Genomic DNA, 21375 nt, shown 5'->3' on the forward strand with positions numbered 1-21375 from the left:
GTTGAAAAGCAGAGATATTACTTTGTCAACAAAGGTCCGTCTAGTTAAGGCTATGGCTTTTCCAGTGGTCATGTATGGATGTGAGAGTTGAACTATAAAGAAAGCTGAGCGCCAAAGAATTGATGCTTTTGAACTGTGGTGTTGGAGAGGACTCTTGAGAGTCCCTTGGACTGTGAGGAGATCCAACCAGTCCATCCTAAAGGAAATCAATCCTGAATATTCACTGGAAGGACTGATGTTGAAGCTGAAACTCCAATACTTTGGCCACCTCATGTGAAGAGCTGACTCATTTGAAAAGACCCTGATGCTGGGAAAGATTGAGGGCAGGAGGAGAAGGGGACGACAGAGGATGAGATGATTGGATGGCATCACTGACTCAGTGGACATGGGTTTCGGTGAACTCCAGGAGTTGGTGATGGACAGGGAGGCCTGGCGTGCTGCATGGAGTTGCAAAGAGTTGGACACAACTGAGCGACTGAACTGAACTGACTGAGCTTCAGTAGAGACGTTATTCAGAATATGTTGCATTATAAAGCTGGGCAAGTAACATTTCTGCATGTGAGATGGAGTTCTTGTCAACAAAAGGGTATGAGAAAGAAGAAAATCAGGTTTAGGGAACTCCAGTACTCTTGCCTGGAAAATCCCATGGATGGAGGAGCCTGGTGGGCTGCAGTTCATGGGGTCGCTAAGAGTTGGACACGACTGAGCGACTTCACTTTCACTTTTCACTTTCTTGCACTGGAGAAGGAAATAGCAGCCCACTCTGGTGTTCTTGCCTGGAGAATCCCAGGGACAGGGGAGCCTGGTGGGCTGCCGTCTATGGGGTCGCACAGAGTCGGACACGACTGAAGTGACTTAGCAGCATACCAGGATAAAATTATTTTAAAAGTTGAAACTTAAAAGCCCCAACTAAAGAGTAATTCCTAACAGTTAAGTAATTCTCCATTTTTCATACCCAACATATCCAGATGGATTTGACTTACTATACCATGCTGATGTGAAAATCATTCAAAATTATCATCTAGAAAAGAAAGCCCAGAAAATCATTGGTTACAGCCTATGGACTTGCATGATTCATGAACAATCCATGGTCTGTGTCTTGCTGGGTAAAGTGTCTGGTCCTCCCATCCTCTCTGGCCTCCCTGAGGCCTGCCTGATCATTGTGACTTTTGTTCCTGCATTTACTTCTGATGTTTATTAGATAGTAGAACTTAATTTCTACCAACTGTGCTCATGATCTGATTGCCTTCATTAATTTTTGCTTTTCAATTGGTTTGTCAGATTTTTTTCCTGAGTGATTTATATGAACTCTTTGGCAAACTGGCCCTTTCTATGTTCCTAGTTTGTTGTCATTTGGCTTTATTTTTTATATATTTTTATCCAAAGGTGTTTATATATATATAATACCTTTATATATATTACTTAGAAAGCATTTCTTATTCTAAGATGATGAATAAATCAATCTATATTTTCTTCTGTTCCTATCATAGGTTTATTATTTTTAAATCACTGATTAATCTGGTTTTTTGGTATAAGTTAATAAATCTCTGATTAAGCTGGATTTATTTGGTGTGAAGACTGAGAAAGGCATTTATCTTCTTAATGGTTAGCTAGTTTTCCTGTTGTCGGAGAAGGCAATGGCACCCCACTCCAGTACTCTTGCCTGGAAAGTCCCATGGACGGAGGAGCCTGGTGGGCTGCAGTCCATGGGGTCACACAGAGTCGGACACGACTGAAGGGACTTAGCAGGAGCAGCAGCAGTTTTCCTGTTGTAACTTACAGATTAATTCATTTTTCCTATTTTGATTTTAATATGCTAAATTGTCATGTGATTTAGTCTATTTCTAGATTCCTTTGATGTTCTCATTTCCTCTTCAGCACCAAAGTGTTCTTAATTATTGTAGTTCCATAATATATTTTATTATATGCTAGGGCCATCCCCTTCATTGCTTTCCTATATATAAATAAGATCAAGTAAGAGAATATAATGGAAGAAAAGATTCCATTTACAAAATGGGTAAGAAAAAAGAAATGTATAGACTCATATAAAGGATAAATTTAAATTATGCTGAGAACATACGAAGAAACTTAAAAAGACGCCTTGATCTTAGATATGAAGGCTCAGCATGAAGCTGTCTGTTCTTCCTTAATACATCCACAAATTTAGTACAGTGCCAATTAAAACATTCACAGGATTTTGAGGAAAACTTAACAAAATGATGCTGAAGTTCTCCTGGAGGAACAAACATTTTATCCTATGTGAAATAAAGTAGATAAAGACAAATGATCTCACATATGCTGAATCTAAAAACAAACTGGACTAGCAAATCAAAATGAAAACATTCTCACAGATACAGAGAACAATTGAATGGTTGCCAAAGGGGAGGGATGTGGGGGGATGGGCAATTAAGTGAAGGAGATTAAGAGGTACAAAGCTTCAGTTATAAATAAATCACAGGGATGTAATATACTGCATTGGGCATATATTCAATATTATAATAACTTTATATGGGGACAGGTGGTTACAGATTTATGATAGAGATCATCTCATAATGTATATAAAGGTTGAATCACTATGTTATACACCTGAAATTAACACAATATTGTATATCAACTATATTAAATTAAAATAAAGAATGGCCAGAAAATCCCTGTTCATTTTATATAATCTTATTAACTTTTAAAATTCTCCCCATTTAGGTTTTTAAAAACTTAACAGAAGTGACTCATGCCTGTGGCAAAATGATTGCCAGCATTACAGAGGCATAACAATGACCCAAACCTCTGAAAGTGATGGAGAATTCTAGGTGCTAGGCCTTGTTCTGTGTGTTATTTAGAGGAAATGTTCATGATTTCATTTCATCCTTACGACACTCTTATCAGGCAGGCATCCTCATTCTATTTATTTTTATTGAAATGTAGTTGATTTACAGTATTATATTAGTTTTAGGCATACAGCATAGTAACAATATTTTTACAGTTTATGCTTCATTAAGTTGTTATAAGATTATGGCTCTATTTCCCTGTGCTATATAATGTATCCTTGTTGCTTATATTTTATACATAGTAACTTGTATCTTTTAATCCCATAATCCTAACATGCCCCTACCCCTTTCCCTCTCTCCTCTGGTAACCCACCAGTTTTCCATATCTGTGAGTGTGTTTCTGTTTTGCTATCTACATTTGTTTGTATTCTTTTTTAGATTCCAATACAAGTAGTATCATATAGTATTTGTCTTTCTCTGACTTATTTCTCTAAGCATCATATTCTCTAGGTCCATCTATGTTACTGCAGATGGCAGAATTTCATTCTTTTTTATGGCTAGTAATATTTCATTCTTCTGATCTCTTCATTGGTTGATGGGAAAATGGTTTTATTCCTTATCTTGGCTATTGTAAACAGTGGTGTTATGAATATTGGAGTGCATGTGTCTTTTCGAACTAATGTTTTAGTTTTATTTCTGGGTATACACCCAACAGTGGAATTGCTGGGTTATATGGTAACTCTATATTTAGCTTTTTGAGAAACCTCTGTGCTGTTTTCCACAGTGGCAACACCTTGGAAGGGTTCCCTTTTCTCCACACCCTTTCCAGTATTTATTATTTGTAGACATTTGATGCTGGCTATTTGGAAAGGTGTGAGGTGATATCTCATTGTTTTAATTTGCATTTCTCTAATAATTTCTCATGTTGAGCATCTTTTCTTGTATATATTATCCATCTGTGTGTTTCTGAAAAATGTCTGTTTAGGCCTTCTGCCCATTTTTTGATTGGGTTGTTTCTTTTTTTGATAGAATTAAATGAGCAGTTTACATGTTTTGGATATTAGACCCTTGTTGGTCATATCATTTGCAAATATTTTCTCCCATTCTGTAGGTTTTTTCATTTTATCAATGATTTCCTTTACTATGTAAAAGCTTTTAATTATGTTGAAATATGTTCCCTCTATATTAATTTTGATGAGAATTTTTATTATAAATGGAGGTTGAATTTTGTTAGTTGTTTTTTATGCATTTATTGAGATGATCATGCAATTTTATTCTTCCTTTTGTTAATGTGTATTACATTGATTGATTTGTGAATGTTGAATCATCCTTGTTTTGCTGGAAAAAGTCCACTTGATCATGGTGTTATGACCCTTTTGATATATTGTTGGATTTAGTTTGCTCAAATTTTGTTGAGGATTTTTGCATATATGTTCATCAAAGATATTGACCTGTAATTTTCCTTTTTGGTAGTGCCTTTTTCTGGTTTAGGTAACAGGGTAATGGTGACTTTGTAGAATGAGCTTGGGAGTGTCATGTCCTCTTGAATTTTTTGGAGTAGTTTGAGAAGAATAAGTTTTGGTTTTTCTTTATGCATTTGGTAGAATCCCCCTGTGAAGTTGTCTGGTCCTGGACTTTTGTTTACTGGAAATTTTTTCTTACAAATTCAATTTCACCACTAGTGATTCACCTGTTCATATTGTCTGTTTCTTCTTGATTCAATCTTGGCAGATAGTGTGTTTCTAGAAATTTGTTCATTTCTTCTAGATTGTCCAGCTTGTTGGCATATAGCTGTTCATAGTGTTTTCTTATGATTTTTTGTTTCTCTGTGGTATTGGTTCTGATTTCTCTTGTTTCATTTCCTCTTTTGTTTATTTGGGTCTTGTCTTCATGGTGAGACTGGCTAAAGGTTTATCAATCTTGTTTATCTTTTTAAAAAATCCACTATTGATTTCATTGATCTTTTCTGTTGCTTTTTCATCTCTATTTTATTTATTTCATCTCTGATCTTTATTATTTCCTTCCTTCTGCTGACTCTGGGCTTTTTTTTTCTTCTTTTTTCTTTTATTAAGTCCTTTAGATGGTAGGTTAGGCTGTTTGAGATTTTTCTTGTGTCTTGATGGGCTTCCCAGGTAGCTCAGTGGTTAAAAAAAAAAAAAAAAAATCCTCCTGCCAATCCAGGAGATTCAAGACATGCAGGTTGGATCCCTGTCCGTGGGTTGGGAAGATCCCTTGGAGTAGGAAATAGCAACCCACTCCAGTATTCTTGCCTGGAGAATTCCATGGACAGAGGAACTTAGTGAGCTACCGTCCATGGGTTTACAAAGAATCAGACACAACTGAGTGACTGAGCACACACGCACGCTTGTTTCTTAAGGAAGGTCTCTATTGGTATAAACTTCTCTCTTAGAACTGCTTTTTTTGTATCCCATAGATGCTGGAAAGTTGTATTTCCATTTTCATTTGTCTTGACATATTTTCTAATTTCTTCTTTGGTTTCTTCATTGACTGACTGGTTTTTTTAGGAGCATGTTATTTAATCTCCCTGTGTTTGTTCTTTTCCCATTTTTCTTTCTGTGATAGATTTATAGATTCATATCATTGCAGTTGGGAAAATGCTTGATACAATTTCTATCCTCTTAAATTTGTTGAGACTTGTTTTGTTTTGTGACCTAACCTCCATTGATGCATCCTGGAGAATGTTCCATGTTCACTTGAAAAAAAAAGTTCATTATGCTGTTTATGGATATAATGTCCTATAGATATCTATTAAGTCCAACTGATCTACTGCTTCATTTAAATTCATTTTTATCTGAATGATCTGTCCATAGATGTAAGTGGGATGTTAAAGTCCCTTACTATTATTGTATTGTTATCAATTTCCCACTTATGTCTTTTATTATTTACTTTATATATTTAAGTGTGCCTATATTGGATGCATCTATATTAACAAGTGTACTTCTTGTTGTACTGACCCCCTTTATCATTATATAATGCCGTTCTTTGTCTTTTATTGTAGACTTTGTTTTAAAGTCTATTTTGTCTAACATGAATATTGCTACCTCCATGTTCTTGTTGTTTCTATTTGCATGAAATAGCTCTATTTCCTCACTTTCAATCTGTCTTTAGTGATCAAGTGAATCTTGTAAGCAGCATATTGAAGAGTCTTGGTTTTTGTCCAATCAGTTACCTCATGTCTTTTGACTGAAGTATTTAGTCCATTTGCACTTAATTATTTATAGGAATGTACTTATTGCCATTTTAAAACTTGTTTCTAGTTGTTTTTGTAGTTCTCTCTTCATTTCTTCTTTTTGTTTCTTCCCTTGTGGTTTAATGATTTTCTTTAGTAGTATGTTTGTGTTCCTTTCTTTTTAGTCTTTGTGTATCTAGTATCGGTTTTTGATTTGTGTTTGCCATGTGCTTGGTATACTTTGACCTATAACTGTATACTTGTCTTAAACTGGTAGTCGTTTATGTCTAAGCACATTCTGAAAGATCTACATTTTTTTACTCTCATCCTCAACATTTTGTGTTTTGATGTCTTATATTATTTGTTGTTGTTCAGTTGTTCAGTCGTGTCCAACTCTTTGCGATCCCATGGACTGCAGCAGTCTGGACTTCCCTGTCCATCACCAACTCCCAGAGCTTGCTCAAACTCATGTCCGTTGAGTTGGTGATGCCATCCAACCATCTCATCCTATGTTGACCCTTCTCCTCCTGCCTTCAATCTTTCCCAGCATCAGGGTCTTTTCCAATGAGTCGGCTTTTAGCATCAGGTGGCCAAAGTATTGGAGCTTCAGCTTCAGCATCAGTCCCTCCAATGAATATTCAGGATATTCATTTTATTTTTTATACCTTTGTGCTTATCCTTTAACTGTTTGTTGTATTTATATTTGCTTTTACAACTTTTTGTATTTTAATCCTTGTACCAGCTTATTTAAGTGGTTGATCCTTAGTCCTTAGTATATATTTGCCTTTCCTAGTGGAATTTTCTCTTTCCTATAGATTACTTCTTTTCCACTTAGAGAAGATGTTTCTTATAGGGTAAGTTTATATTTAATGATCTCTTTAGTGTTTGTTGTCTGAGAAGTTTTTCGTCTCTTCTTCTATTCTGAATTTTAATCTTGCTGGGTATAATAACCTAGGTTGCAGGTTTTTCCCTTTCAGCACTTTGAATATATTGTATTACACATTTATGGCCTGCAAAGTTTCTACAGAAAAATAAGCTGATAGCCTTTATGGGGGTTCTCATGTATTTGACTCTCTTTTTTTTTTTCTCTTATTACCTTTAGGATTCTCTCTTTATCTTAAAGTTTTGCTATTTTAATTATGACATGTTTTGGTGTGAGTCTGTTTGGGTTCATCTTGTTCACTCTGTGCTCCCTGTCCCTGGATATCCGTTTCTTTCTTCAGATTTGGAAAGTTTTCAGCCGTAATTTCCTCAAATACATTTTCAGTCTCCTTCTCTCTCTCTTCTCCTTCTGGGACCCCTATAATGTAAATGTTGGTATACTTAATGTTGTCACAGAGATCTCTTAAATTGTTCTCATTTTTAAAATGTGTTTTTCATTTTGCTGTTCTGAATGGGTAATTTCCATTATTCTAGCTTCCAGATCACTTCTGCATTCTTCTGTGGCACTTAGTCATAAGGGATGACCTTATATGAGAGTGTCCCTGTACAGAATGCAGGTGCCCAGTGTCTTTTGTGGAAGAGCTGTGTTTGATATGGATACACATACCATTTTTCCTCAGGGTGCACTGGCAGTTTTTGCCTTGGTAAGAGATGGAGCTGGAAATGCAGGGGCTAGAGCTGGCACTAGGTATGAGGCAGGAACTCCCCTCTGCTCAGTGGCCAGCGTTGCCTTATCAGGGGTGGGGTCTGATTCCAAGTTGCTGGAGCAGAAGCCCTGAGAGTTGAGCCTGAGCTAACTCTGTTCCCTTTAAGTGTGTGCTTTGCCGCACTTCCCAGAGAATTCGGACCATTGCTCCAGAGATAGGAAATACTGAAGCAAGTAGGGCCCATGTGGACTTTTAGCTTGGGTTGGCCACAGACAGAGTTCTGATGCACTGCCTCTGAAGGCCAGTGCTCCACGCAGATGCAGCCTCAAAGTGCAAGTCCCCTTTGTCCCTTTTAGCTGGTCACTGCCCTCACCTCTGCTGCCCTCCCTTTATGGAATTGCTCCTCAGGGCAGGGGATCACAGGAACCTGGGAGTCATAGAGAGGACCTCTCTATACCCTGCCTCATGGGCAAGCCTGCATGTATGTGCTTCTCACAAGGAAAGTCCAGGCTTCCCACAGCCTTTTGGTTAATCCCAGCCATCCTCCAACTAGCGAAGGCGACTCATCTCCCCTCCACAAGACCCTAGTCCTGGAGTGTCCAACATGCGGCTGGAACCATCACTCCCAGGGCAGATGTCACTTGTGGAGTCTCTCTTTTCCTCTGAATCCTCCTGGGGCACTGGTGGTAACCCAATCGCTGTTATTTCCTTTCTGATTACTTGTGTGTCTTTCTTTCGGCCTTGGTTGTACAGGAGTCCTTTTGTCAGTTGATAGTTAGTTTTCAGTGAGAATTATTCCACACGTAGATGTATTTTTGATGTGTTTGTGGAGGAGATGAGTGCCACATCCTCATTCTACCATCTTGATCCAACCACCTAACATTCTCATTTTATAGATGAATAGACTGGGCATGGCGGAGGAAGAAATGGCAACCCATTCCAGTATTTTTTCCAGGAGAACCCCATGGACAGAAGGGCCTGAGGGGCTACAGTACAAACCCGCAAAGGGTCACACACAACTTAGCAACTGAACAAAAACAACAAGACTGGGCACAGAAGCGTTAAGTAACTTGCCCAAGGTTACTTAATTGCTAGACCTGCAGACCCTGGGTGGTTTTAAACCAGTACACCATTTTGCTTTCCACTAAGTAAATAATAAAAAAGGAAAAGTTCCTCCTACACTGCAGCCTCATTTGCCAGATTCCTTGTTGGGTACCTGGTTCTTTTATGTATGCATCATCGTATAAAGCATTCTTGTAAAATAGGGTAACTTAATATGCATGATGTCCTGACTTTATTGCTATACACCATGTAAAGGATTTCTCCAAGTCAGCACAGATAGAATCATTACGTTCTTTATAGTAGTTGCTCAGGATATCGACATTCCATAATTTATTTAGCAATCCTTTACTGATGGGCATTTAGGATGTGACCTCAAATTGTTCATATGTTTCCTCTTTCCTCTAGGAGCTGTTGTTAGTTCTCATTATTTCATTGTGACCCTCGTTTTAGTCTTCTCTCATTTTTCATTAAAGGCAGGATCCTGGACATTCTCAGTTGTCTTATGAGAACCTGCCAGTGAGTCTGTTAGACCCAGGCCTCCTTTCCCTTCAAAAACAAGGCAGCTCATTTTCAAAGTTGTATTTGTTCAATAAATTATTTGAGGGCTGTCCTTTCTTTTATTAATTCTCAAACATTAGCCTACATCCTTATGTGCATTTTTATTTTGCCTTTAAAATAGTTCCTCGGAATATATTCTATGTTCTAGCTGCATTTTCTCTTTCAGTGCTATTTGGTGGGGGTTTTTTTTTTATTGTTTGAAGTTATCATAAATAATTAATCCTCATCATGGAGATTTATTGACTCTTCCTGATGAGCAGGCTTTATGTTAAAAGCTTCATATTTATCATTTCATTTCATTCCTCATAACAGCCCAGGCTAGAGATGGTAACATAGGATAAAAATCTCCCTTTCTTCCTGTTTACACATAAAGAAAAACTGAGGCACAGAGAGATTAGGGAAGTTCCATAAAAAAGAAAGAAGAAAAGCAATTTGGCTTAAGCTGTGGGGTTGGGACAAAAACCCCACGGGACTAAAGTTTTAAACCCAGCCTCCTAACTTTGGTGAGTTGTCTCTCTTTTAAGTTAACACTACTTTCTCTGCTTTTTGAACACTGAACTGTTCATTAGAAGAAATCTCACTCTTTCTTTATCTCCCTTCCTTCTCTCATTACCTTGACTATTTCTCAAACATTTCTCATTTGTTCATTTATTTGTTTTTTGGCTTCAATTTGCATCCTTTTCCCCTTCCTTCATGTCTTTCATTAGCCATTACCACAGCTGGGAGCATTTATGTATTTTTTAGAAAGACTTTGGCTTTCTTCCTTCCTTTGCGTTTTCTTTGTATCATTTTTAAAACATGTCCCACCATTCTCTTATCCTTTCCAAAGCCAGAAGATCTTTCATCAGCTTGACCATTCCTCTTACATATTTATTTCTTCTTGTTTGAAGAAAATTTGATCTCCTGCCATCTACCTCTGTAAAGTATCCCTCATTTTGGTAAATTATTTTCAGTTATTTCCTTATCATTAATAAAGTAGCTCTATTTCTTTCATAGCTCTTAAGCTTTCCTGGCGCAGTTCCTTTAGGGAGACTGTTAGCATGTGGGCTAAACAAGTGACTTTTAAGATTTTGTCTTTTTATTGAGGGATTCTAAATGTCTGTATTTTTGAGTCACTTTAATTTACTTCTGATACTATCACCTATTCCAAAGTCTCATCTGAAATTACTTCTTGCTGCTGCTGCTCTTAAAGTTACTTGTAGGAAATGGAAGTCACTACTCTTCTTTCTTCCGCTTTCCAGTTCATCCTTATGATCACACATATTCTCACACAAGTCTTATCTTTTAAGCTTCCAGACTGTATGTTTAAAAAGAGAAAAAAAAGAAAGAAACCTAACCTCCAATCTCATTCTATGTTGACCAGAATAATGAAGCTCTTTTTTTTAGGACTTTCATTTACAATACACTTTCTTATTTATATTTAGCCCTGCTTTCTCATCCTAACATTTATGTGACTGGGAGGCTATGTGAGACACTGGAAAAGATCAAAGCTTTGGAGAAAGACAGAAATGGTTTTGAACCTGGCTCTGCCATTTACTATCCTATGTGACCCTTAATAAAATACTGAATGTTAGCCTATTTTTTTTTCCTATTAGTGGGAAGAAAATGTACGCTGTGGTCTTTGTAAGGATGAACGGAAATGAAATAAAAAATGCAAGCACAATACATGGCTTTGGCAGATGCTCCGTAAATGGGAACTGCTCTTATTAGTGTTGTCATGATTATATGTTATTAATGGCCTTCTGGATTTACATTCTGTAACTCAGACTTCATTTGTTCCTTTAGGTTGTTCTTTGCATTTTCTTTGTCCTTTGCCCCTTCTTTGATTCTTTGCATCTTACCTTCCACTTGTCAGGTTTTATTTCACTTTAAAATACTCACTTTATTGAGGTATTATTAGCATGCAAAAGCCTGTGCATATTTAGCGTATATGGCTTGATAAGTTTGGAGATTAGTATACACTCATGAAAACATCCCCAGAATCTAGGCTATAAACATATCCATTACCTCCAAGTTTCCTCCCCCCTTTGTGAATAATTATTATTCTACAATAAGAACACTTACCACGAGACCTACACTCGTAGCAAATTTTCTATTTTCCTTCTTTCCATGATCATATGATTTTTTCCTGCCTTTGTCCTTTTATAACTTTTTGGGGATGCTTTTTTTTTCCCTTGTCCGTTTCCTCCTTTGTGAACATGTTCTTTTTACCATCTGGGAGTAGCAGTTCTATAGTCCTATGCATGGACATGGAAGCAGAGCCTTGTTTTGATTGAAGCTCTGAACACCTTCCTTATAGCTTATTTATTTATTTCTTTACATCACAGTATTCTTTAATTTCCCTTTTGATTTCTTATTTTAGATTAAGAAGTCCACTTTTTAAGGATTATTTGAAGTCCAGTTTTTATTTCCAAACATATTTTTTTTAACAATCAAAAATTTTTATCTGATTATCTTTTTTGTTTGTTTGTTTTATTTCTGTCATACATCAACATGAATTAACCATGGGTGTACATGTGTCCCCTCCATCTTGAATCTCTGTCCCATCTCCTGCCCATTCCCACCCCTCTAGGTTATTATAGAGCCCCAGTTTGAGTTCACTGAGTGATACAGAAAATTCCCTTTGACTATCTATTTACATATGTTGTGTATATGCTTCCATGCTACTCTCTCCCATCATCTCACCCTCTCCCTCTTCTTCCCCATGCCTGTTCTCTATGTCTGTGTCTCCATTGCTGCTCTGTGAACAGGTTCATCAGCACCATCCTTCTAGATTCTATATAAATGCATTAATATATGACATTTGTTTTTTTCTTTCTGACTTACTTCACTTTGTATAATAGGCTCTTGGTTCATCCACCTCATTAGAATTGACTCAAATGTGTTCTTTTTTATGACCGAGTAGTACTCCATTGTATATATGTGCCATAGCTTCTTTATCCATTCATGTGTCAGTGGGTATCTAGGTTTCTTTCATGTCCTAATTATTGTAAATAGTACTTCAATGAACATTGGGGTATATGTGTCTTCAGTTTTGGTTTCTTCAGGGTATATGCCTAAAAGTGATATTGCTGGGTCATATGGTGGTTTTATTCCTAGCTATTTAAGAAATCCCCATACTGTCTTCCATAATGGCTGTATCAATTTATATTTCCACCAGCTGTGCAAGAGGGTTTCCTTTTCTCCACACCCTTTCTAGCACTTGCTGTTTGTGGATTTTTTGATTATGGCCATTCTGACCCACGTGAGTTGATATTTAATTTGCATTTCTCTAATAATGAGTGATGTTGAGCATCTCTTCATGTGTTTATTAGCCATCTGTATGTCTTTGGAGAAATGTCTGTTTAGGTCTTTTGTCCACTTTTTGATTAGGTTGTTTGTTTTTCTGGTATTGAGTTGTATGAGCTACTTGTATATTTTGGAAATTAATCCTTTGTCAGTTGTTTTATTTGCTATTATTTTAGAGGTCCTGAGACAGAGCAGCTAGCTAAGCTGCACTCTAATTCCTGACCCATGGAAACTGTGAAATAATACATGTTTTAAGTTACTCGGTTTGGGGGGTAGTTTGTTATGCAGCAATGTGTAGCTGATACATCAAAAGGGAGGAAATGGAATATATATCAGGATAAATATAAAATATTCTTCCTCTTATTTTTTTACAAATCTTTACAAGAAAATTGAATGTGTAAGGCAAGCATAGCAAGAGTGGATTGTGATTTTATACCAGATTAAAAAATGAAATGTATGGAAGTTTTGTATTTTTGGTGGTCTGGGGACAAGGCTGGGTGTGAAGAAGGGTGGGCTTACAGAAGAGTATGAGGAAAGTTTGAGAATGATGGGTATGTTCATTATCATGATCTACAGTGATGGTTTCAGAGGAGTATGCTAATGTCAAATCGCATCAGTTTTTTACCCTCTAAACATCAACAACCTCAGATATGAGGATGATATACTCTAATGGCAAAGAGCAAAAAGGAACTAAAGAGCCACTTGATGAGAGTGAAGGAGGAGAGTAAAAGAGCTGACTTAAAACTAAATATTAAAAAACTAAGATCATGGCATCTGGCCCCATTACTTCATGCAAATAAAAGGGGAAAAGGCAGAAGTAGTGACAGATTTCCTCTTCTTGGGCTTTAAAATCACTGTGGACGGTGCCTGCAGCCATGAAATCAGAAGGCAATTGCTTCTTGTCAGGAAAGTGATGACAAACCTAGACAGTGTGTTGAAAAGCAGAGACGTTACTCTGCTGACAAAGGTCCGTATAGTCAGGGCTATGGTCTTCCCAGTGGTCGCGTGCGGTTGTGACAGCTGGACCATAAAGAAGGAAGAGTGTCGAAGAACTGATGCCTTTGAACTATGGTGCTGAAGACTCCTGAGAATCCGTTGGACAGTAAGGAGATCAAACTAGTCAATCTTAAGGGAAATCAACCCTGAATACTCATTGGAAGGACTGATGCTGAAACTCCACTATTTTGGTCATCTGATGTGAACAGCTGACTCATTGGGAAAATCCCTGATACTGGGAAAGATTCAAGGCAGAAGGAGATAGGGCATCAGAGGATGAGATGGCTGGATGGCATCAATGATGCCATGGGCATGAACTTAGGTGAACTTCTGGAGATGGTGAGGGACAGGGAGGCCTGGCGTGCTGCAGTCCATGGGGTCACAAAGAGTTGGACATGACTGGGTAGCTGAACAACAGCAACAGCATTGGAATGACCCCAGTGTGATTTATTCAAAACTCACCAAGTTTTCAAGAGAATTGTTCTAGTGAAATCATCACTAGCTTGGCTTAACGAGTCAGAAAAAGAGACTTCCCTGGTTGCCCAGTGGCTAAGACACCATGTTCCAAAAGCAGGATGCCTGAGAAGTTCCAGCATGGCACAACTAAAAGATCCCATGTGCTGCAACAAGGATTGAAGATCCCGAAGCTAAGACCCATTGCAGCCAAATAAACAAATAAATGTTTATATAAAAAGAGATAGAAACAGTACAAAAAAAGAGGCTTGATGTTAATGGAGATCTTGCGAGGGTGAATGTATTTTGCATATGAGAGGAATGTAGTCAATAATTTGTGGCCAGAGAGCAGACATCCTGAAGGTTTAAAAAATGACCCAGTGGTTATTTGATATATTCTCCACTGAGAGATGTGTACAGCCCTTTGCCCCCTCCTTTTGAATCTGTGGACTCCAGCTGTTGGACCAGTAAAATATGACATGTGCCAGTCTTTGCGCATAAGCCTTAAGAAATGGACAGCTCTTACTTGCTGTCCGTAGAGGTTCTTGCTCTTGGAAACCAGCCACATCAGTTTGAAGAAGCCTCCAAAGCCTATGGAAAGGCCTACCAACTGCGGACCTCAGCCCCAGGATTTGTGATGCTGGCTGAGCCCCCCGATAGTAGTCAGTATTAATTTGTCATCTTGTAAATGGATCCACCAGCCCCACATTGAGCCACCCCGGCTAATGTCATGAGGAACATCTCTGAGCTGTCCCTTCCAAGTCCTGCCAAATGCCAGATTCAAAATTAAAGATAAAAAAAGACATGTGTTAAGTTATTAAATTTTGGAGTGATTTGTTACATAGGAGTAGATAACTGGAATGTCCCATTTTGTAGACGAGAAAATTGAGATACTGAGAGATTAAATCACATGCCCGAGGCCACATAGCCAGCAAGTAACAAACCCTTATGCTGTTGTCTAGGCTTTTATTCCATATGTTCCAGAGCTTCTCTTGTGTCAGTGGCCTTCTTCACCAAGTGGTATCCAGTTGTTATTTTTTCCTCTTTCTGGAGTCAGCCTGTGGAGAAGAATGTACTTGTATGTATGTGTACACCAACATTCTGGTTTATAGATCTCTGGGACACTGGACCCAGTCCCAGGGCTTTTGAACCTGCAAGGCTGAAGACCAGACCCTACAGCTGGCTGGATGAGCACATCAGCACATGCAAAGGTTGCACACTGAGGCTGGTGGCCAGTGCCTTCTCTGGTACACAGGATGGCAGGTCTTCAGTCAACTGTTCAGTTCAGTTCAGTTGCTCAGTCATGTCCGACTCTGCGACTCCATGAACTGCAGCATGTCCAGGCTTCACTGTCCATCACCAACTCCCAGAGCTTACTCAGACTCATGTCCATTGCATCGGTGAAGCCATCCAACCATCTCATCCTCTGTTGTTCCCTTCTCCTCCCACCTTCAATCTTTCCCAGCATCAGGGTCTTTTCAAATGAGTCAGTTCTTCGCATCAGGTGGCCAAAGTATTGGAGTTTCAGCTTCAGCATCAGTCCTTCCAATGAATATTCAGGACTGACTTCCTTTAGGGTGGACTGGTTGGATCTCCTTGCAGTCCAAGGGACTCTCAAGAGTCTCCTCCAGCACCACAGTTCAAAAGCATCAATTCTTCGGCACTCAGCTTTCTTTATAGTCCAACTCTCACATCCATACATGACTACTGGAAAAACCATAGCTTTGACTAGACGGACCTTTGTTGGCAAAGTAATGTCTCTGCTTTTTAATATGCTGTCTAGGTTGGTTATAACTTTTCTTCCAAGGAGCAAGTGTCTTTTAATTTCATGGCTCCAGTCATCATCTGCAGTGATTTTGGAGCCCAGAAAAATAAAGTCTATCACTGTTTCCACTGTTTCCCCATCTATTTGCCATGAAGTGATGGGACCGGATGCCATGACCTTAGTTTTCTGGATGTTGAGTTTTAAGCCAACTTTTTCACTCTCTTCTTTCACTTTCATCGAGTCTCTTTACTTCTTCTTCCATTTCTGTCATAAGGGTGGTGTCATCTGCATATCTGAGGTTACTGATATTTCCCCTGGCAATCTTGATTCCAATTTGTGCTTCATCCAACCCAGCATTTCGCATGATGTACTCTGCATATAAGTTAAATAAGCAGGGTGACAATGTACAGCCTTGATGTACTCCTTTCTGATTTGGAACCAGTCTGTTGTTCCATGTTTGGTTCTGTTGCTTCCTGGCCTGCATACAGATTTCTCAGGAGGCAGGTCAGGTGGTCTGGTATTCCCATCTCTTTCAGAATTTACCACAGTTTGTTGTGATCCATACAGTCAAAGGCTTTGGTATAGTCAATAAAACAGACATAGATATTTATCCAGAACTCTCTTGCTTTTTTGATGATGCAATGGATGTTGGCAATTTGATCTCTGGTTCCTCTGCCTTTTCTAAATCCAGCTTGAACATCTGGAAGTTCATGGTTCACGTACTGTTGAAGCCTAGCTTGGAGAATTTTGAGCATTACTTTGCTAGCGTGTGAGATGAGTACAATTGTGCAGTAGTTTGAACATTCTTTGGCATTGCCTTTCTTTGGGATTGGGTGAAAACTGACCTTTTCCAGTCCAGTGACCACTGCCGAGTTTTCAAATTTGCTGGCATATTGAGTGCAGCACTTTCACAGCATCATCTTTGAGGATTTGAAATAGCTCAACTGGAATTCCATCACCTCCACTAGCTTTGTTCATAGCAATGCTTCCTAAGGCCCACTTCACTTTGCATTCCGGAATGTCTAGTTCTAGGTGAGTGATTACACCATCATGGTTATCTGGGTCATGAAGATCTCTTTTGTATAGTTATTCTGTGTATTCTTGACACCTCTTCTTAGTCTCTTCTGCTTCTGTTAGGTCCATACCATTTCTGTCCTTTATCGAGCCCATCTTTGCATGAAATGTTTCCTTGGTATCTCTAATTTTCTTGAAGAGATCTCTAGTCTTTTCCATTTTGTTGTTTTCCTCTATTTCTTTGCATTGATCACTGAGGAAGGCTTTCTCATCTCTCCTTGCTATTCTTTGGAACTCTGCTTTCAAATGGTTATATCTTTCCGTTTCTCCTTTGCCTTTCATTTATTTTCTTTTCACAGCTATTTGTAAGGTCACCTCAGACAACCATTTTGCCTTTTTTCATTTCTTTTTCTTGGGGGTGGTCTTGATCACTGCCTCCTGTACAATGTCATGAACCTCTGTCCATAGTTCTTCACATACTCTGTCTATCAGATCTAATCCCTTGATTCAATTGGTCACTTCCACTGTATAATCGTAAGGGATTTGATTTAGTCAACTGTACTCCATTATAAAATAACAATTAAAAAAAATCCTCACTTCTACAATTCATATTCATGCATCTCCTTTTTGTTTCCTGAATTCTGTAGTTCTTGCAATTTTTTCCCCCTTGCTTTTATGAGTTTCTTGTTATTCCACCTGTTTCATTCTCTGATCCCTCTACTCTTCACTTCCAAATGCTAAATTCATGTTCTCTACTTTTCTCATTTTTTCCAGAAGCCTCTTCTCTGCCTTATTTTACAGCCTCTGAAGCCTTCTCTAAATTCATCTTGGCAGATGTTGCTGGCTCAGTTGTTCATTTATGTTAAGTGGCCCAGCTGTCTAGGCCTCATCTCATTTTGTTGTGAATTGGACCGTTTGCATAAATATGTTTCAGTTTTATTCTTGCAAATATTGTGTAACATTCTATTTTTAAAAAGATGCAAACCTAGGACTTATTCTCTTAAAATACCTAACTAGATTTTTATGTAGATTGCCCTATCTTTTGGCTTTATCCATTAATCAGTTGACCTACTTACCCATCCATCCATCCATCCATTTTCCATTCTTTCTTCTACCATTTCTTTAACTGTTTCATCATACCCTTCCTATTTCTGATTGAAAAGTTCATCATGGGGATTTAATCCCACCCCTCTTGCAATACTTTTTTCTCATGTGTATTTGCCACATACACATTTCAAATGTGTTGTTACTTTCCCCGCAACTGTTAAAACTTCACAATGTCCTTTTACCTGAGCACAAATTGCTTGTGTTCATAATCGTCTTTGAAGAACTAGATCTTCAGCCTTGGCCTGCTAAACAGAATTGCCACAAAAATTATTTTTGTAAACTCAGTCTTTTTCTCTGAAATAGGCTTAAAGTAATCTAGTTATGTTGATGATTTGGAGTTCTTCTACTTCCTGGAATTTACATAATTACAGATGACACCCCTTGAGTCCATCCTGATTCCATTAATAACCAGAGTTCCTACCTCACTCTCTCTTTCTGGGGAACTGCTCTCATCAATGTTGAGTGAATTTACACTGCAAATCTCCTCTCAAAAGCCTTCCTGCTGTCCTCCCTTTACTGATCTGGCTTGCCTTTTCTTATCTTCTACTGGGAGACAAAATTGACCAACAGCCTATTCTGCTTGGCTTCTTCCTGGGCTACTCTGCCCTTCTTCTTTTTATTTTATTTTATTTTTTTAAAGATATATATATATATATATATAAATATATATATATATATACACACACACATTCGGAGAAGGCAATGGCACCCCACTCCAGTACTCTTGCCTGGAAAATCCCATGGACGGAGGAGCCTGGTAGGCTCCAGTCCATGGGGTCGCTAAGAGTCAGGCACGACTTCACTTTCACTTTACACTTTCATGCATTGGAGAAGGAAATGGCAACCCACTCCAGTATTCTTGCATGGAGAATCCCAGGGCTGGGGGAGCCTGGTGGGCTGGCGTCTATGGGGTCGCACAGAGTCGGACACAACTGAAGCGACTTAGCAGCAGCAGCAGCAGCAGCATTGCCTTGAGATAAATGCAATCAACTTATTATATTATTAAGTACAACTAGTTTTTCTCTGTCTTTCAGAGCCATTAAAATATTTTTTAAAAGATAAAAGTAGAATATTTTGAAGTTATGAGTGACTCCATGTCAAAAATCTTTGAATAGCATTTCCATTTGAATAAGCATATTTTGATTCTGTGTGATGGTTGGATAAAAGAGGATGAATAACTTTTGTGAATTTTGACTTGTAGAAGATAATATTTTATTTTTTCATTCATGGTAAATTTTTAAGGGAAAAAGGAGAATATTTTTCTTTCCAGTGAAAGCTATATAGCTTTTTTATTCATAATATAATTTTATATTGACTAACCCACTGAAACAGTGGATGTTCTCTTAGAAAGAATGTATAAAATTCTTTCACAAAAGAAAGGGAATATTGCCATAAATGACATCACTGAGAAAGAAACACCTGGAGAGCAATTCATCCTTTGTGATCCCTGGAGACTGGGCATATGCTTAAGTGTAAAATTGGGAGGCCTGAGAGCACTCATTTCCTGGAAGCTGAGAAGTGGCTTCAGTCTTCTGTGTTGACAACAAAGCCAGAATCAATAGGCTGTTTTATTAATTTATTGTAGGTTGAGTTGCTTTTGCCTCCGGGCATTCCTGTGTTCAACTGGAGTTTTTGCCAAAAAAGCCAGGACTCGCTTAATCTCTTCTTTCCTCATTAAATTCACAGCTTTGGTTAGTCACAGATCTTGCAGATTTTGGCTGTGTCTCTTCTCCCCAGTTTTGTCTCAGCACCATATGGCTTTTGACAAAGTCAGGTCACAGGTCCAACCTAAACAGTTTAGGATTATCAAAAGCCCAGGTCACTGAGGAAATAACCCTAGTGTGTCCCTGCAGGTCTGGCAGCTGGGAGTGGAAATAGGGCACGGCAGGCAGTACAGTGCGGGATGCAGGCCCTGTGAAAGTGGGAAGGAATATTTGTGGATGTGGGGGCTGAGGGGGGATTCAAAGACAAGATGTATCTGATTCTGAGCAATATTTTCCAAGTCTATGAAAAACACTTTGCTCGCATTCATTTCTTTCTAAGGATAAGGAACTTTCACCTGGATTTAGAAGAAATGGGGATTCAGAGTCTGGTTTCAATTAGCATGTTTTAGAATACATAGGGAGTGTTTTCCATACTGTTTCCATAGCTAACATTTGATGTTCGGGGCATCACTGTATCATATATGTGCGGACGTGGGAATGTGAATGTCAAAATCCTCAGGGTTGGGCTGGAGGTGGTTGCTGTTTGCCTGCACTGGGTTTCTGTGTTCCACACTTCAGCCAAATGTGCACTATTTGGGGCTTGCAATTTCCTTCCAGGCAAGATTTAGGAATGTCTAACATAAGGAGAAGCGGGGAGAGGAGTAAAGTGGAAGGAGCCAAATATCCTCCTGCCCCACACATCAAATGTCACTTGACTCCATAAGACCTAGAGAACCAGAGCAGGCTGCCAACTTTCCTACCAAGATCCACAACAAATTGTGAATCCTGAGCCAAGATGAATCTAATGTCGGATGGAAACCAAAAAGGCCAGATGCATCTTTTTCTGGTCTTCTTGTTGAAGAGACCAGTGATATATACATCCAGGGCGTGATTTCATGAACTAGCAGAAGATGTGGCCTTAAGTTTATATCAATATGAGAGTCATAAAAGCCAGAAGCAGACAAAGCCAGCAAATAAAAGCAATTTTGTTTTTTAAATCCACTGATGAATTTGAAGTTCAGAAAGGAAAATCTGCTATAAGTGCTATTGTTTTGAGTCACTGTTAGTTTTCAGTAAAGTTATGATAATTAACCAGACTACCTTCCTAACAAGTTGATGAGTGGACCTCAATTATGTATGCACTTCTTTTAAAGGTATGGAAACTGATGAGTAAAGGGGTTGGCTTTCCCAAGGTTACCTTTAAAGGTCAAGCCTCAAGCAAGTCATTCAGTTCAGGCTATTCTCTGCTTAGAAACCTGCAGGGGCTCACTTCTCTCCTGGACTGCACTAGCCTGACAACATCTGGCTCTAAGCCACTTTTCTAATTGAATTTTCCACTTTTAACTCTTCCTTTTCTCTCCAAGTTCTGTGTATCTAAGTCATGTTGGTTTATTCACTCTTCTCCCAGGTACTAAGAACTCTTTGGATCATGGATTCTGCTCATGTTTTCCTTCTGGAATTGAAATGGTCTACAGAGGATAAGATGGTTAGATGGCATCACCAGCTCAATGGACATGAGTCTAAGCAAATTCCAGAGGATAGTGAAAGACAGGGAAGCCTGCACAAATAGTCAGACATGACTTGGTGAATGAACAACAACAAGCTTCCTGTTAGGAACCAGATCAAGTGTCCTGACTTCCACAGAGCTTTCCCTTATTGGCCCATCCAGTCTAAATTCCTAGCACAGTGGGTCAGAGCATGGGCTTGGGCTAGACAAGCCCAGATTCAAGTTCTTTCTGCCTTACCAACTACCTATATGACCTGAGTTTCTCTGTCCCTCATCTGTAAAAAGGATAATATATTTATAACCAACAAATAATATTAATAATCTTGGGATGAACTCAACAAATATCAGTTTTATGAAATTAAATTCTAGGAATAGAAA

At 38.5% G+C, this 21375-nt stretch overlaps 1 protein-coding gene across 36 annotated transcripts in view; it reads left to right on the top strand.

Moving 5' to 3' along the window:
- The window catches only part of LOC129621605 (potassium channel subfamily K member 5-like), a 382936-nt gene that overhangs the window by 200298 nt on the left and 161263 nt on the right, over window positions 1-21375 (top strand). The window contains exon 7 of one of the 36 annotated variants that reach the window (XR_008699510.1): window positions 8441-8670. The exons of 33 other annotated variants lie outside the window; for them this stretch is intronic. The gene's annotated coding sequence lies outside the window, so the exon portion shown is untranslated. Of the gene's footprint in view, window positions 1-8440; window positions 8671-21375 lie in introns of those variants that run through there. 2 more of the 36 variants (XR_008699531.1, XR_008699539.1) reach the window with 2 other exon arrangements.

The sequence above is a fragment of the Bubalus kerabau genome, chromosome 10 (genome assembly GCF_029407905.1).
Source record: "Bubalus kerabau isolate K-KA32 ecotype Philippines breed swamp buffalo chromosome 10, PCC_UOA_SB_1v2, whole genome shotgun sequence".
Lineage (NCBI taxonomy): Eukaryota > Metazoa > Chordata > Mammalia > Artiodactyla > Bovidae > Bubalus > Bubalus kerabau.